Raw genomic sequence first — 19,029 nt, forward strand, 5'->3', positions numbered from 1 at the left:
CCGCTAGTACTATTGTATAAAAAAGTAAGGTTTTCATTGTCTGAGGCTAAAGATTTCAATAATTAATTAACCGATTAAGTTCTCCATCTTATGGAATCTTCCATGGATCTAATAGGATAAGACATTGACTGATAAATTGATGTACATCACCAATGAAGATACACAAAATTACCCCTTATTTAAATTAAAATTAATAGTTTAACGTTTGAAAACGCAACTTAATCAACTCACTATATAAATGTATGAACCATATTCTAATAATGATAACTATAGACTAAAGATATATCTATCTACACTTAAAGTCTTAACTCTACACGTAATTGGTTTATTAAGTGTCCTATATATTCACGTTTACACAACCTTATGATAAACTTTATAAATGTATGGACCATATTCTAATAATGATAACTACAAACTAAATCTATATCTATCTACTTTACATATGAAGTCCTAACTCTACGCATAATTGGTTCATTAAGTGTCCTATATATTCACGTTTCACACAACCCTATGGTAAACTATATAAATGTATGGATGGACCATATTCTAATAATGATAACTACAGACTAAATATATATCTATCTACATTGAAGTCCTACGGAATTTCTCTTACAAGTGAACGTTTATTTGATACAGCAGAATAATTGTTTTACCTTTTTTAGCTAAAGTAGAAAAATTCACTTATTGGCAGATAGAGAGAGATAGAGGGGACAGTGGGTTGTTTATTACACCAGTTCCCAAAGTTTTATTATAACGTTTTCTTATTCGTTGGCTTAACAACTTTGGACACTTTTATTGAATTTTGATTGGTTGGTTCATTAAGTCGAGTGTTCAAACGTTACAACCACTAATTGTAATCTAGAGAAGGGGTAATTTTGTATATTAACCTTGGATATGTACATCAATTTATTGGCCATTGTCTTATCCCATTAGATGCCTAGTTTTCTGAGTTTACAATCCCCAAATTAGTTAAAAATTGTTTCTTTTTGTTGTTGTAATGAAAAAACACCGGTCTCTTTTTGTGTGTTACGATGAAGCCGTTGAAAGGTTGATTGGGCGATTTTCTCTCACTCTCTCTTGGGTGTTAGGTGTTAGCAAAATGGATATAGGATATACGTGGATGTATTGACAGGGGAAAATTTGTCGTCAATTTTGCTTGCTCTTATGGACCTTATTTATTGGTCAGTTCGTTCATCCAGAAGAAGGGAAGGAGGTGGATGGGGGTTTCGTTATTATAGCTAGCTGCTTGCATCACTTTATCAGAGTACATGAAAATTTGGTACAACATGTAATAATACAGTGTGTTTTTTTTTATGAGAACTTTTTTGAAAGCAATTTTACCCCGTTTATAGTTATCAGAATTTATTGATTGATGGCTTATTTTCTTCGTTTTTTAATGCAATTAATAGAACATTAAAAAAATATTTCAGTTTTTTAATGAAAAAGCTCAGTAAAATCAAAAATTCAAAACTTAGGTGACATGGTTTTAGCGCATTTTTCTTATGCTCAAATCTTCTACCCTTTGCAAGAAATAAATTGGATTTTCAGTAGTCGACTTTGGGGGGCCAGTACTCCCTCCCTGATTGAGATATGGCCTTCAAACTTTGATATATTCTAGTACATGTCCCCATTAGTATTTGTATTAATTTTTAGTTATATATCTCAACTTTGAAGCGTTTTGCAGCAATTCTTGCAAAAGGTAGAAGATTTGAACATAAGGAAAATGCGCTAAAACCATTTATAGATGTTGATACCTAAGTTTTGAATTTTACATTTTACTGTAATATTTTTTTGTTGTTTTATTAATTGCATTAAAAAACGAAGAAAATAAGCCATTAATCATTAAATTCTGATAACCATAAGTGGGGTAAAATTGCTTTAAAAAAAGTTCTCATAAAAAAAACACACTGTATATCGATTAATAACAGGTATCTTAAGGGATAAGACAATGGGTGATAAAATTATTTAAACACCAAATTATGATCAACAAAATTAACCCTTCTGTTGAAAATTATCGGAGAAAGATTTAATAAAAGTCTCCATAGTATAACAAAGAATTATATTATTTACAGTCGAATGTTCCCTCCCTACCTGGGTAATATAGGAATTGTGTGGTTTTTGTAAGGAATATAAATATAGAGTCGCTTTTTAATCAAATTCTATTTTGGACACCGTTTTCCAGTATGGTTTCCTATCCGGTTAATATCCGTTGGATTAAAACCGGCTCTTAGAGAGAGAGAGAGAGAGAGAGAGAAAGATAGATAGATAGAGAGAGAGAGAGAGAGAGAGAGAGAGAGAGAGAGAGAGAGAGAGAGAGAGAGAGAGAGAAGAGAGAATATGTATGACTCAATATTACGATAAAATTACCAGGAATTAATATGATAAAAGACAAGAAATTAATTTCCTCATATCACTTTGTGGTAAGAGCTTTTAAGGAAACAAAAATTTAGAGAGAAAAAAGGATTGTAGATTAAATATAACAATAGTATATATTGTTTGGATACTACGCAAAAAAAGACGTTGGAATTTCTCTCTCTCTCTCTCTTTCTCTATCTTTTTATCATTGTATAACATTTAAAAAAAGTGCAAATATACATTATTCCCATGTTTAATTAGTTTCTAATTTATATCTATCTACCCATCTATATATCTTATATCCATGTATTTATCTATATGTCTAATCATCTATCTATATATCTATCTAACCAGTAACCATATATCTATCTATCTATATTTCTGTCTATGTTTATCTTTGTATATCGTTTATCTAAAGTGCAAGTCTACATTTTACCTATATTTGTTTAACTTATAGTATCTATCTATCTAGCTGTCTATCTTTCTTTCTATCTATCTATCTAACTATCTATCTATCTGTTTATCTATCTATCTATATTTCTGTCTATGTTTATCTTTGTAAATCGTTTATCTAAAGTGCAAGTCTACATTATCCCTATGTTTGTTTAGTTTGTAGTATCTATCTATCTAGCTGTCTATCTATCTATCTATTTATCTATCTATCTATATTTCTGTCTATGTTTATCTTTGTATGTCGTTTATCTAAAGTGCAAGTCTACATTTTACCTATGTTTGTTTAACTTATAGTATCTATCTATCTAGCTGTCTATCTGTCTTTCTATCTATCTATCTAACTATCTATCTATCTGTTTATCTATCTATCTATATTTCTGTCTATGTTTATCTTTGTATATCGTTTATCTAAAGTGCAAGTCTACATTATCCCTATGTTTGTTTAGTTTGTAGTATCTATCTATCTAGCTGTATATCTATCTATCTATTTATCTATCTATCTGTCTATCTGTTTATCTATCTATCTATGTTTCTGTCTATGTTTATCTTTGTATATCGTTTATCTAAAGTGCAAGTCTACATTATACCTATGTTTGTTTTGAGTGGGGACAAAACCGCGATAGGGACAAAACCGCGACATAACAAAACCGCGACAGGGACAACACCGCGACAGTGACAAAACCGCGACAGTTACAAAACCGCGACAGTTAAAAAATAACAGAAATATAACTATGTAGGATTTTTTTTTCGAAAAACATGGCCGCAGCGCTCGGCCCTCTGGCCTGCCTAGCCGCGGGCGCTCGGCCCCCTTGCCCATAACCTAACCTAACCTAACTATTGTAAAAAAATATTAAAAATTTGAAAAAAATCTACCAACCTCTTTTTGTAAAATCCACGAAATTCTAAACTATAAATAAGTTAATGTACATTAAACATTCAAACATATAGGTTAGGTTAAGTTAGGTTATAGGCAAGGGGGCCGAGCGCCCGCGGCTAGGCAGGCCAGGGGGCCGAGCTCTGCGGACATGACCTTTTAGCATTAAGATTTTTTTATTATAGATTTTTTTGTAACTGTCGCGGTTTTGTCACTGTCGCGGTTTTGTCCCTGTCGCGGTTTTGTTATGTCGCGGTTTTGTCCCTGTCGCGGTTTTGTCCCCACTCCGTTTGTTTAACTTCTTGTAGCGACGATTCTCTAAAATGACTGTTAGGTTTCGGTAAAACGTTGTTAATGATTCCAATTGACCAAAAACATATTATCTTCAATGTGGTTAGCCTTTTAGAAATTTAAATAAAAACTTGTAAAGATTGTATCGACTTATTGCTAAATTGTACCTTTTTCTTACAGGAATCATCATGAAAAGTTTTAACCATTTTAGAATGAATAAATAAAGAATAATGTCTATATACAATATCTATCAGACAGAAGGATTGGCCCTTATCTTATAAATATTGGCTTATGAAACCGAAAATGTATTAAATGAAATAAAGAAACGTATAAACGAAATGTTACTTTATTAGAGCAGCTATGCCTCTTTTAATTCTGTTTAATTTATAAATAATATTATTGCATGCTTGACCTAAGATAAACATTTGACATAAAAATAAGGATTTAATGGTTCTCTCGTATACTTTAGCTTGATTGGGTGGGACAAACTACCAGTATCCTAACTTTTAAACAAACAATTTAATTTATGGAATTTTGTTTATTTTCATTGAAATCAATATCAATTTATCGCCCATGGTCTTATCCCTTAAGATCCATGAGTTTTAAGTATAACTTAACTTATTTTAGAGAAAAGGATAAGTTAGAAATATGCAATATAGACCATGCTTTTAAAAATTTAAAAACTACAATAAGAATTACAAAAAAATCATGGAATGGACCAACAAAGTGAGTTATAGAGCAGATGTTCAGTTCCCATATCAAAGGGAGAAAAGAGAAAATATGAAAATCGCTAAAACTTGAAAATATAAGATTTTCATCTTTTGAAGCATAACCGTGACGGATAAAAAAATGTAATGATTAGATGTGCATATATAGGATTCTTTACCAAAAAAAGCCATCTTTCTTGAACAGTAGTTCAGAATAATCATATTTCCCCTATAGAGTTACGTACTGACCAACTGACGGACGGACAGTCAAAGTAAATTATAGAGTAGCTTCGTTTTTAAAAATATAAATTGATTGGTGCACCCAATAAAATTCAGAGAAACCCTTTAACAAATAAGGAATAGTATCCTATAAAATAAAACCGGCGGAAGCCACTAGCCCCTGGGGTCTTTGTAAATGAATAGCCTAAAACCATCTAAAGACTTCAATCGAAAAATAAGGATGTCTAAAACCTTCCCGGGACCTATATGAAGGTTCCCTAAAATTGAGAACCAAATCGGTTCAGCAGTTAGAGAGATCCTTCGTTACAGACAAAAACAAGGATGAAAACATCCATAAAAGCGAAGCACTGAAACGTTAGGACAAACGGACATTAACACTTGTATAGTGTCTAAATTGAATTATCAGAATATAAAAGTATAAGAGTCGAAGCAAAATTGTAAGTAAATTTGTTGAAAAACTTCTTGATACAGGATAATGTTTATTGAGTTTATGGACATACTTACATTTTTAAGATTTGATTATAGAGTTGCTTCGCTTAAAATATTGTTCTTTGTTGTCCCAGGAATCAATATACCAAAAATCAGATCAAACGGATAATTAGATCACATAAAAATTTGCTGTTAAAAAATTAGAAAAATCAACATGTTTAAAATGGACGTACGGACATTCTGGTAATGATTATAGAGTTGCTACGCTTTCTAAATCGTACCTAACTACTACAGGAATAATCATGCAAAGTTTGAAATCGATAGGAAAATTCTAACATGCCTAAATTAACGAATAAAAGCTATCTATCTCGGACGGACGGACGGACGTACGGACGGACGGACCGACCTTAATTATAGAAAAGCTTCGCTTTTAAAAAGTCTTACTACTTTATATGATAGGATAGCAGGCTATAAATGGATATATTATTACTTGAATGTTACACTAGATTTTCAAGTTCTCTAATAAAATGAAATTGGCAGCGGGTTAAAATAACGAGAACCCGATCCACCCCCTTTAACCCATCCCATCCCATTCTACTAGATATGTTAGCAACCTAAATTAACGACAATTTTACCGCTGTCCTAATATCTCAAGAATATTTGTTATGTGATTGTCCTATAAGATAAGTCTACAGCTAAAATGACGTCAAAGCTTATAATTTTTAACGGAATAAATAAGTTCCATACGGGGATTATTAAACACTATGAAAGGAGGGGGGGAGGGGGATTAAACAAAAATGTCCAAAAATTTTTGGTATTCCAAAGACAACTATTTTTAAAAGCGAAGCTTTTCTATAATTAGGGTCGGTCCGTCCGTCCGTACGTCCGTCCGTCCGTCCGTCCGAGATAGATAGCTTTTATTCGTTAATTTAGGCATGTTAGAATTGTCCTATCGATTTCAAACTTTGCATGATGATTCCTGTAGTAGTTGGGTACGATTTAGAAAGCGTAGCAACTCTATAATCATTACCAGAATGTCCGTACGTCCATTTTAAACATGTTGATTTTTCTACTTTTTTAACAACAAATTTTCAAGTGTTTTAATTATCCGTTTGATCTGATTTTTGGTATATTGATTCCTGGGACAACAAAGAACAATATTATAAGCGAAGCAACTCTATAATCAAGTCCAAAAATGTAATTATGTCCATAAACATTATCCTGTTTTTAAGCAGTTTTTCAACAAATTTACATACAATTTTGATTCGACATTTATACATTTATGTTCCGATTTTTCAGTTCAGTTACTATACAAGTGTTAATGTCCGTTTGTCCTACCGTTTCAGTGCTTCGCTTTTTTGGATGTTGTCATCCTTGTTTATTTACAACTCCCTCCCCTGTTCTTTGAATGTTATTCCAATCCGTTTAAAATATTCAGAAAGCTTTTTATTGGTCTAGAGTAAGTTATCTGTTGGCCCCAGTGATGATACATTATAATACCTCTTACAATTAGTAGTTGAAACGTTTGGACACTTGATTTTATGAACCTACCAATCAAAATTTAATAAAAGTCTCAAGAGCTGTTAAGCCAACGAATAAGAAAACATTGTTATAAAACTTTGGGGACTAGTATAATAAACAGCCCAATGTCCCCTCCCTCCCTAATTGTACAAAAATCCATCAAGAATACAGGGATAGGGCATTGGAATACAAATAAATACATCTTTCAATTCTTAAATATTATATTGTGTCTTTAGTAGCTGTTGGATATTATATGTGGAAGTGAGATTTGTGGATTTATTCATTGCTATTGTAAGCACCCTGCCATCTTTGAGAATTATTATAAGGAGGCCGGGGACATTAAGCTGTTTAATAATATAGTCCCCAAAGTTTTATAATAACTTTTCATTAGTTGTTGGCTTAGCTTTTGGGGATTTTTATTGAATTTAGATTGCTTAGTTTATTATGTTGCGTGTCCTAACGTTTCAACCACTAAGTGTAATCTATAAAAGGGGTAATTTTTCTATCATCATTAGGGATTTACATCAATTTATAGACCATTGTCTTATCCCTTAAGATCCCTGAGAATCAATAAAACTCTCGGGTCTTCATTCATTTCCTGGGAAACCAAACACAAAAACAAATCAATCTCAGTCATACTCAATAATGGGGTCCTATGACAAACGCAGGAGTGGACACTTAACCTAACCAACCTATTTAAGACCTTCTTTTAGGTTTTTGTAATGCCTAACCCCTACGGGGGGCTTATTTGTACATTCATATCTTAACCTAACCTAATCTGTATAGAAATACTTAATTAGATTAATATTTGAAGACTCCTGCGTTTGTCCTGGAACCAATACTGGATATAAAATATACACGTGGATATATTGACAGGGGAAAATTTGTCATCAACTTAGGTTGCTAACATGGTCCTCATTTATTGGTTAGTTCGTTCTTCCAGTAGAAGTGGAGTGTATGGGGTGAAAGGAGATATCGTTATTTTAGACAGCTATGATCAGCACTTTAATAGGGTACAAGAAAATCTGGTGCAACATCCAAATAATAATATATTCATTTACTCAATCAATGGGGCAAAAATTAAAAGGAGGGATGGGACATTGGACTTTAAATATTAACAGGGACATTTAAGAATCAAAATAATTGGTTGAAAAGATTGGACACGAATAGTTTGAAAGTAACCAATCAAAATTCACAATAGTTTAGGGGTCTATTTATTAAGATTATAATAAGACATTGGACTGTAAATTATAATGGTACCCAAAGTTATATAAACATACACTCATTCGTTGACTTAAAAACTTTGGGTACTTTTATTAAATCTTGTTTAGTTGATTCCAAGCAAGAAGTTTCTAAACTTTTCAACCAAACTTTAATCTACAGAAATGTAGATAATCATTTGGGATGTTAATACATTTATCGTCCATAATTGTCTAATCCCATCAGATTCCTTGCAATCATTGTACTGGGGTGAAATCATTGAGGGAGGGGACATTGGGCCACAAATTATACTGATAACCAAAGTGTTATAACCACGATATATTTTCGTAGGTTTTAAACTTTGGGTTATTGTATCGTATCTTTTTTTCTCTTTCAAACTAGCAGTAAAAGTACTTTTGAACCAATAATTCAAAACATTTTCCAGTATGGCTTTGAAACCGATTAATATCCGCTTGATTGGATTAAAACTGCTTCTCAGCCATACTGATTTTCAAGACAATTTTCCACGCATATCAAAATAAAAATTATAAAATTAGTTTAAATATCCGTCGAAAGCTGTCTATAATACGATGCGATAAAGAAATATCATAAGATTGAACTGCTATTTAATCTTACTTTGGAAAATAAAATTATTTAGATGAATTGTTTTTAAACTAAAAGTGTTATACATATGGATAAAAAATTGTAATTAAATTGTTTTAAACTTTTTACTGATGTGAAAAAAGTGTTTGTAAAACTTTTGGTACCAGTGTAATTTACATTTCAATGCTTCCCCCCCCCCCACAATCTCCCTTGCTATTAGTTGTCCAGTCTGACCGCTATTTTGCTCTCGTATGCACCTCAGGTTACATGCGTGGAGCAGTATTTGACCGCCCCATACCAAGCGCGCTATTGGTGGGGCGCGCACATTTGACCGCCTATGTTCGTGCGTCTACATCATTTAGACTAAATTATAGGTATAAAAACAAAAGAAATCTGTAAATTAAACATTCCTTATACGTTTATTGTTCCGCAGAGTTTTTTTTGGGAAATAGTCCCATTAAGGTTATTTGGAAGTGATATATGTTTTATCATCTATATCACAGTCGAATGACCTTTATGGATTTTGAATCAACATGCATACATACAAGAAGTTTTGAGCTTTGGAGGATTTATTGTTATTTTTCGAGGTACATATTTTCAGTGGTTGTTTATAGATTAATCACTGGTTAATGTTCTTTGAAATATACCAATACATTGCTGCTGTATTATCAACAATCTACACTATATATTTTATATAACTAAAGATAAGGTATTGTCTCTATAGTCATGGCTATATAATATACATGACTAGAGTAGACACTGCTTTATTATCAACAATGTTCACTAAATATTATATATAACTATATATAAGTTAGTGTCACTATAGTCATGGTTAAATAATATACATGACTAGAGTAGACACTGCTTTATTATCAACCATCTACACTATATATTCTATATAACTATAGATAATTAAGGTAGTGTCTTACTCTTTATAGTCATGGTTATATAATATACATGACTAGAGTAGACACTGCTTTATTATCAACCATCTTCACTACATATACTATATAACTATATATAAGTCAGTGTCACTATAGTCATGGTTATATAATATACATGACTAGAGTAGACACTGCTTTATTATCAAATTTCTACACTATATATTATATATAACTATAGATAAGTTAGTGTCTCTATAGTCATGGTTATATAATATACATGACTAGAGTAGACACTGCGGGTATAGTCCTTTCCATGACATCGCTCCATATGGGGCGATGATTTTAATTGATCGCCTCTTATGACATGGGGCGATGTAATGGCTCCTTGAAAGGGGCGATTTAATAGCCCCTTATAACAAGAGGCGATGTTATGACTCCTTGAAAGGAGCGATTTAATAGCCCCTTGCCCTAAGAGGCGATTAAATGATCCTTTATCGCTCCTTTATCGCCCCTTCTAAAGAGGAGATGATATGTCCTCTTATCCCAAGGGGCTATTTAATTAAATATCGCCTCTTCATGGCCCCTTCACTATTATATATATCTTAGTCCCTTGATGGCCCCTACATCGCTCCTACATCGCCCCTTCATCGCTCCTCCATCGCTCCTTCTCCAAATTTATATTACATTGTACTTTGATGGCCCCTACATCGCCCCTCCATCGCTCCTACATCACCCCTTCATCGCTCCTTCTTCAAATTTATATTACATTGTACTTTGATGGCCCCTACATCGCCCCTCCATCGCTCCTACATCGCCCCTTCATCGCTCCTTCTTCAAATTTATATTACATTGTACTGTGATGGCCCCTACATCGCTCCTACATCGCCCCTTCATCGCTCCTACATCGCTCCTTCATCTCTCTTTCTTGAAATTTACATTACATTGTACTTTGATGGCCCCTACATCGCTCCTCCATCGCTCCTCCATCGCCCCTTCATCGCCCCTACATCGCTCCTTCATCTCTCCTTCTTGAAATTTACATTACATTGTACTTTGATGGCCCCTACATCGCTCCTCCATCGCCCCTTCATCGCTCCTCCATCGCCCCTACATCGCCCCTACATCGCTCCTTCATCTCTCCTTCTTGAAATTTATATTACATTGTACTTTGATGGCCCCTACATCGCTCCTCCATCGCCCCTTCATCGCTCCTCCATCGCCCCTACATCGCTCCTTCATCTCTCCTTCTTGAAATTTACATTACATTGTACTTTGATGGCCCCTACATCGCTCCTCCATCGCCCCTTCATCGCTCCTCCATCGCCCCTACATCGCCCCTACATCGCTCCTTCATCTCTCCTTCTTGAAATTTATATTACATTGTACTTTGATGGCCCCTACATCGCTCCTCCATCGCCCCTTCATCGCTCCTCCATCGCCCCTACATCGCCCCTACATCGCTCCTTCATCTCTCCTTCTTGAAATTTATATTACATTGTACTTTGATGGCCCCTACATCGCTCCTCCATCGCCCCTTCATCGCTCCTACATCGCCCCTACATCGCTCCTTCATCTCTCCTTCTTGAAATTTATATTACATTGTACTTTGATGACCCCTACATCGCTCCTCCATCGCCCCTACATCGCTCCTTCATCTCTCCTTCTTGAAATTTACATTACATTGTACTTTGATGACCCCTACATCGCTCCTCCATCGCCCCTTCATCGCTCCTACATCGCCCCTACATCGCCCCTACATCGCTCCTTCATCTCTCCTTCTTGAAATTTATATTACATTGTACTTTGATGGCCCCTACATCGCTCCTCCATCGCCCCTTCATCGCTCCTACATCGCCCCTACATCGCTCCTTCATCTCTCCTTCTTGAAATTTATATTACATTGTACTTTGATGGCCCCTACATCGCTCCTCCATCGCCCCTTCATCGCTCCTCCATCGCCCCTACATCGCCCCTACATCGCTCCTTCATCTCTCCTTCTTGAAATTTATATTACATTGTACTTTGATGGCCCCTACATCGCTCCTCCATCGCCCCTTCATCGCTCCTACATCGCCCCTACATCGCTCCTTCATCTCTCCTTCTTGAAATTTATATTACATTGTACTTTGATGACCCCTACATCGCTCCTCCATCGCCCCTTCATCGCTCCTACATCGCCCCTACATCGCCCCTACATCGCTCCTTCATCTCTCCTTCTTGAAATTTATATTACATTGTACTTTGATGGCCCCTACATCGCTCCTCCATCGCCCCTTCATCGCTCCTCCATCGCCCCTACATCGCTCCTTCATCTCTCCTTCTTGAAATTTATATTACATTGTACTTTGATGACCCCTACATCGCTCCTCCATCGCCCCTACATCGCTCCTACATCCCCTTAATAGCCCCTTACCTTAATTTATATAACATAGCCCTACATAGCCTCTCCATCGCCCCTTAATAGCCCCTTACCTTAATTTATATAGCATAGCCCCTACATAGCCTCTCCATCGCCCCTTAATAGCCTCTTACCTTAATTTATATAATCCTTACCTTAATATATATAACATAGCCCCTACATAGCCTCTCCATCGCCCCTAAATAGCCCCTTACCATAATTTATATAACATAGCCCCTACATAGCCTCTCCATCGCCCCTTAATAGCTCCTTACCTTAATTTATATAACATAGCCCCTACATAGCCTCTCCATTGCCCCTTAATAGCCCCTTACCTTAATTTATATAACATAGCCTCTACATAGCCTCTCCATCGCCCCTTAATAGCCCCTTACCTTAATTTATATAACATAGCCCTACATAGCCTCTCCATCGCCCCTTAATAGCCCCTTACCTTAATTTATATAGCATAGCCCCTACATAGCCTCTCCATCGCCCCTTAATAGCCTCTTACCTTAATTTATATAATCCTTACCTTAATATATATAACATAGCCCCTACATAGCCTCTCCATCGCCCCTAAATAGCCCCTTACCCTAATTTATATAACATAGCCCCTACATAGCCTCTCCATCGCCCCTTAATAGCCCCTTACCTTAATTTATATAACATAGCCTCTACATAGCCTCTCCATCGCCCCTTAATAGCCCCTTACCTTAATTTATATAACATAGCCCTACATAGCCTCTCCATCGCCCCTTAATAGCCCCTTACCTTAATTTATATAGCATAGCCCCTACATAGCCTCTCCATCGCCCCTTAATAGCCTCTTACCTTAATTTATATAATCCTTACCTTAATATATATAACATAGTCCCTACATAGCCTCTCCATCGCCCCTAAATAGCCCCTTACCCTAATTTATATAACATAGCCCCTACATAGCCTCTCCATCGCCCCTTAATAGCTCCTTACCTTAATTTATATAACATAGCCCCTACATAGCCTCTCCATCGCCCCTTAATAGCCCCTTACCTTAATTTATATAACATAGCCTCTACATAGCCTCTCCATCGCCCCTTAATAGCCCCTTACCTTAATTTACATAACATAGCCCTACATAGCCTCTCCATCGCCCCTTAATAGCCCCTTACCTTAATTTATATAGCATAGCCCCTACATAGCCTCTCCATCGCCCCTTAATAGCCTCTTACCTTAATTTATATAATCCTTACCTTAATATATATAACATAGCCCCTACATAGCCTCTCCATCGCCCCTAAATAGCCCCTTACCCTAATTTATATAACATAGCCCCTACATAGCCTCTCCATCGCCCCTTAATATCCCCTTACCTTAATTATATAACATAGCTCCTACATAGCCTCCCCATCGCCCCTTAATAGCCCCTTACCCGAATTTATATAACATAGCCCCTAAATAGCCTCTCCATCGCCCCTTAATAGCCCCTTACCTTAATTTATATAACATAGCCCCTACATAGCCTCTCCATCGCCCCTTAATAGTCCTTTACCTTAATTTATATAACATAGCCCCTACATAGCCTCTCCATCGCCCCTTAATAGTCCTTTACCTTAATTTATATAACATAGCCCCTACATAGCCTCTCCATCGCCCCTTAATAGCCCCTTACCTTAATATATATAACATAGCCCCTACATAGCCTCTCCATCGCCCCTAAATAGCCCCTTACCCTAATTTATATAACATAGCCCCTACATAGCCTCTCCATCGCCCCTTAATAGCCCCTTACCTTAATTTATATAACATAGCCTCTACATAGCCTCTCCATCGCCCCTTAATAGCCCCTTACCTTAATTTACATAACATAGCCCTACATAGCCTCTCCATCGCCCCTTAATAGCCCCTTACCTTAATTTATATAGCATAGCCCCTACATAGCCTCTCCATCGCCCCTTAATAGCCTCTTACCTTAATTTATATAATCCTTACCTTAATATATATAACATAGCCCCTACATAGCCTCTCCATCGCCCCTAAATAGCCCCTTACCCTAATTTATATAACATAGCCCCTACATAGCCTCTCCATCGCCCCTTAATATCCCCTTACCTTAATTATATAACATAGCTCCTACATAGCCTCCCCATCGCCCCTTAATAGCCCCTTACCCGAATTTATATAACATAGCCCCTAAATAGCCTCTCCATCGCCCCTTAATAGCCCCTTACCTTAATTTATATAACATAGCCCCTACATAGCCTCTCCATCGCCCCTTAATAGTCCTTTACCTTAATTTATATAACATAGCCCCTACATAGCCTCTCCATCGCCCCTTAATAGTCCTTTACCTTAATTTATATAACATAGCCCCTACATAGCCTCTCCATCGCCCCTTAATAGCCCCTTACCTTAATATATATAACATAGCCCCTACATAGCCTCTCCATCGCCCCTAAATAGCCCCTTACCCTAATTTATATAACATAGCCCCTACATAGCCTCTCCATCGCCCCTTAATAGCCCCTTACCTTAATTTATATAACATAGCCTCTACATAGCCTCTCCATCGCCCCTTAATAGCCCCTTACCTTAATTTATATAACATAGCCCTACATAGCCTCTCCATCGCCCCTTAATAGCCCCTTACCTTAATTTATATAGCATAGCCCCTACATAGCCTCTCCATCGCCCCTTAATAGCCTCTTACCTTAATTTATATAATCCTTACCTTAATATATATAACATAGTCCCTACATAGCCTCTCCATCGCCCCTAAATAGCCCCTTACCATAATTTATATAACATAGCCCCTACATAGCCTCTCCATCGCCCCTTAATAGCTCCTTACCTTAATTTATATAACATAGCCCCTACATAGCCTCTCCATTGCCCCTTAATAGCCCCTTACCTTAATTTATATAACATAGCCTCTACATAGCCTCTCCATCGCCCCTTAATAGCCCCTTACCTTAATTTATATAACATAGCCCTACATAGCCTCTCCATCGCCCCTTAATAGCCCCTTACCTTAATTTATATAGCATAGCCCCTACATAGCCTCTCCATCGCCCCTTAATAGCCTCTTACCTTAATTTATATAATCCTTACCTTAATATATATAACATAGCCCCTACATAGCCTCTCCATCGCCCCTAAATAGCCCCTTACCCTAATTTATATAACATAGCCCCTACATAGCCTCTCCATCGCCCCTTAATAGCCCCTTACCTTAATTTATATAACATAGCCTCTACATAGCCTCTCCATCGCCCCTTAATAGCCCCTTACCTTAATTTATATAACATAGCCCTACATAGCCTCTCCATCGCCCCTTAATAGCCCCTTACCTTAATTTATATAGCATAGCCCCTACATAGCCTCTCCATCGCCCCTTAATAGCCTCTTACCTTAATTTATATAATCCTTACCTTAATATATATAACATAGTCCCTACATAGCCTCTCCATCGCCCCTAAATAGCCCCTTACCCTAATTTATATAACATAGCCCCTACATAGCCTCTCCATCGCCCCTTAATAGCTCCTTATCTTAATTTATATAACATAGCCCCTACATAGCCTCTCCATCGCCCCTTAATAGCCCCTTACCTTAATTTATATAACATAGCCTCTACATAGCCTCTCCATCGCCCCTTAATAGCCCCTTACCTTAATTTACATAACATATCCCTACATAGCCTCTCCATCGCCCCTTAATAGCCCCTTACCTTAATTTATATAGCATAGCCCCTACATAGCCTCTCCATCGCCCCTTAATAGCCTCTTACCTTAATTTATATAATCCTTACCTTAATATATATAACATAGCCCCTACATAGCCTCTCCATCGCCCCTAAATAGCCCCTTACCCTAATTTATATAACATAGCCCCTACATAGCCTCTCCATCGCCCCTTAATAGCCCCTTACCTTAATTTATATAACATAGCCTCTACATAGCCTCTCCATCGCCCCTTAATAGCCCCTTACCTTAATTTATATAACATAGCCCTACATAGCCTCTCCATCGCCCCTTAATAGCCCCTTACCTTAATTTATATAGCATAGCCCCTACATAGCCTCTCCATCGCCCCTTAATAGCCTCTTACCTTAATTTATATAATCCTTACCTTAATATATATAACATAGTCCCTACATAGCCTCTCCATCGCCCCTAAATAGCCCCTTACCCTAATTTATATAACATAGCCCCTACATAGCCTCTCCATCGCCCCTTAATAGCTCCTTACCTTAATTTATATAACATAGCCCCTACATAGCCTCTCCATCGCCCCTTAATAGCCCCTTACCTTAATTTATATAACATAGCCTCTACATAGCCTCTCCATCGCCCCTTAATAGCCCCTTACCTTAATTTACATAACATAGCCCTACATAGCCTCTCCATCGCCCCTTAATAGCCCCTTACCTTAATTTATATAGCATAGCCCCTACATAGCCTCTCCATCGCCCCTTAATAGCCTCTTACCTTAATTTATATAATCCTTACCTTAATATATATAACATAGCCCCTACATAGCCTCTCCATCGCCCCTAAATAGCCCCTTACCCTAATTTATATAACATAGCCCCTACATAGCCTCTCCATCGCCCCTTAATATCCCCTTACCTTAATTATATAACATAGCTCCTACATAGCCTCCCCATCGCCCCTTAATAGCCCCTTACCCGAATTTATATAACATAGCCCCTAAATAGCCTCTCCATCGCCCCTTAATAGCCCCTTACCTTAATTTATATAACATAGCCCCTACATAGCCTCTCCATCGCCCCTTAATAGTCCTTTACCTTAATTTATATAACATAGCCCCTACATAGCCTCTCCATCGCCCCTTAATAGTCCTTTACCTTAATTTATATAACATAGCCCCTACATAGCCTCTCCATCGCCCCTTAATAGCCCCTTACCTTAATATATATAACATAGCCCCTACATAGCCTCTCCATCGCCCCTAAATAGCCCCTTACCCTAATTTATATAACATAGCCCCTACATAGCCTCTCCATCGCCCCTTAATAGCCCCTTACCTTAATTTATATAACATAGCCTCTACATAGCCTCTCCATCGCCCCTTAATAGCCCCTTACCTTAATTTATATAACATAGCCCTACATAGCCTCTCCATCGCCCCTTAATAGCCCCTTACCTTAATTTATATAGCATAGCCCCTACATAGCCTCTCCATCGCCCCTTAATAGCCTCTTACCTTAATTTATATAATCCTTACCTTAATATATATAACATAGTCCCTACATAGCCTCTCCATCGCCCCTAAATAGCCCCTTACCATAATTTATATAACATAGCCCCTACATAGCCTCTCCATCGCCCCTTAATAGCTCCTTACCTTAATTTATATAACATAGCCCCTACATAGCCTCTCCATTGCCCCTTAATAGCCCCTTACCTTAATTTATATAACATAGCCTCTACATAGCCTCTCCATCGCCCCTTAATAGCCCCTTACCTTAATTTATATAACATAGCCCTACATAGCCTCTCCATCGCCCCTTAATAGCCCCTTACCTTAATTTATATAGCATAGCCCCTACATAGCCTCTCCATCGCCCCTTAATAGCCTCTTACCTTAATTTATATAATCCTTACCTTAATATATATAACATAGCCCCTACATAGCCTCTCCATCGCCCCTAAATAGCCCCTTACCCTAATTTATATAACATAGCCCCTACATAGCCTCTCCATCGCCCCTTAATAGCCCCTTACCTTAATTTATATAACATAGCCTCTACATAGCCTCTCCATCGCCCCTTAATAGCCCCTTACCTTAATTTATATAACATAGCCCTACATAGCCTCTCCATCGCCCCTTAATAGCCCCTTACCTTAATTTATATAGCATAGCCCCTACATAGCCTCTCCATCGCCCCTTAATAGCCTCTTACCTTAATTTATATAATCCTTACCTTAATATATATAACATAGTCCCTACATAGCCTCTCCATCGCCCCTAAATAGCCCCTTACCCTAATTTATATAACATAGCCCCTACATAGCCTCTCCATCGCCCCTTAATAGCTCCTTACCTTAATTTATATAACATAGCCCCTACATAGCCTCTCCATCGCCCCTTAATAGCCCCTTACCTTAATTTATATAACATAGCCTCTACATAGCCTCTCCATCGCCCCTTAATAGCCCCTTACCTTAATTTACATAACATAGCCCTACATAGCCTCTCCATCGCCCCTTAATAGCCCCTTACCTTAATTTATATAGCATAGCCCCTACATAGCCTCTCCATCGCCCCTTAATAGCCTCTTACCTTAATTTATATAATCCTTACCTTAATATATATAACATAGCCCCTACATAGCCTCTCCATCGCCCCTAAATAGCCCCTTACCCTAATTTATATAACATAGCCCCTACATAGCCTCTCCATCGCCCCTTAATATCCCCTTACCTTAATTATATAACATAGCTCCTACATAGCCTCCCCATCGCCCCTTAATAGCCCCTTACCCGAATTTATATAACATAGCCCCTAAATAGCCTCTCCATCGCCCCTTAATAGCCCCTTACCTTAATTTATATAACATAGCCCCTACATAGCCTCTCCATCGCCCCTTAATAGTCCTTTACCTTAATTTATATAACATAGCCCCTACATAGCCTCTCCATCGCCCCTTAATAGCCCCTTACCTTAATTTATATAACATAGCCTCTACATAGCCTCTCCATCGCCCCTTAATAGCCCCTTACCTTAATTTATATAGCATAGCCCCTACATAGCCTCTCCATCGCCCCTTAATAGCCTCTTACCTTAATTTATATAATCCTTACCTTAATATATATAACATAGTCCCTACATAGCCTCTCCTTCGCCCCTAAATAGCCCCTTACCCTAATTTATATAACATAGCCCCTACATAGCCTCTCCATCGCCCCTTAATAGCTCCTTACCTTAATTTATATAACATAGCCCCTACATAGCCTCTCCATCGCCCCTTGCTCGCTCCTTCTCCAAATTTATATTACATTGTACTTTTATGGCCCCTACATCCCCTACATTGCTCCTCCATCGCCCCTTCATTGCTCCTCCAAA

The sequence above is a fragment of the Acartia tonsa genome, chromosome 12 (genome assembly GCF_053477335.1).
Source record: "Acartia tonsa isolate MP-2025a chromosome 12, ASM5347733v1, whole genome shotgun sequence".
NCBI lineage: Eukaryota > Metazoa > Arthropoda > Copepoda > Calanoida > Acartiidae > Acartia > Acartia tonsa.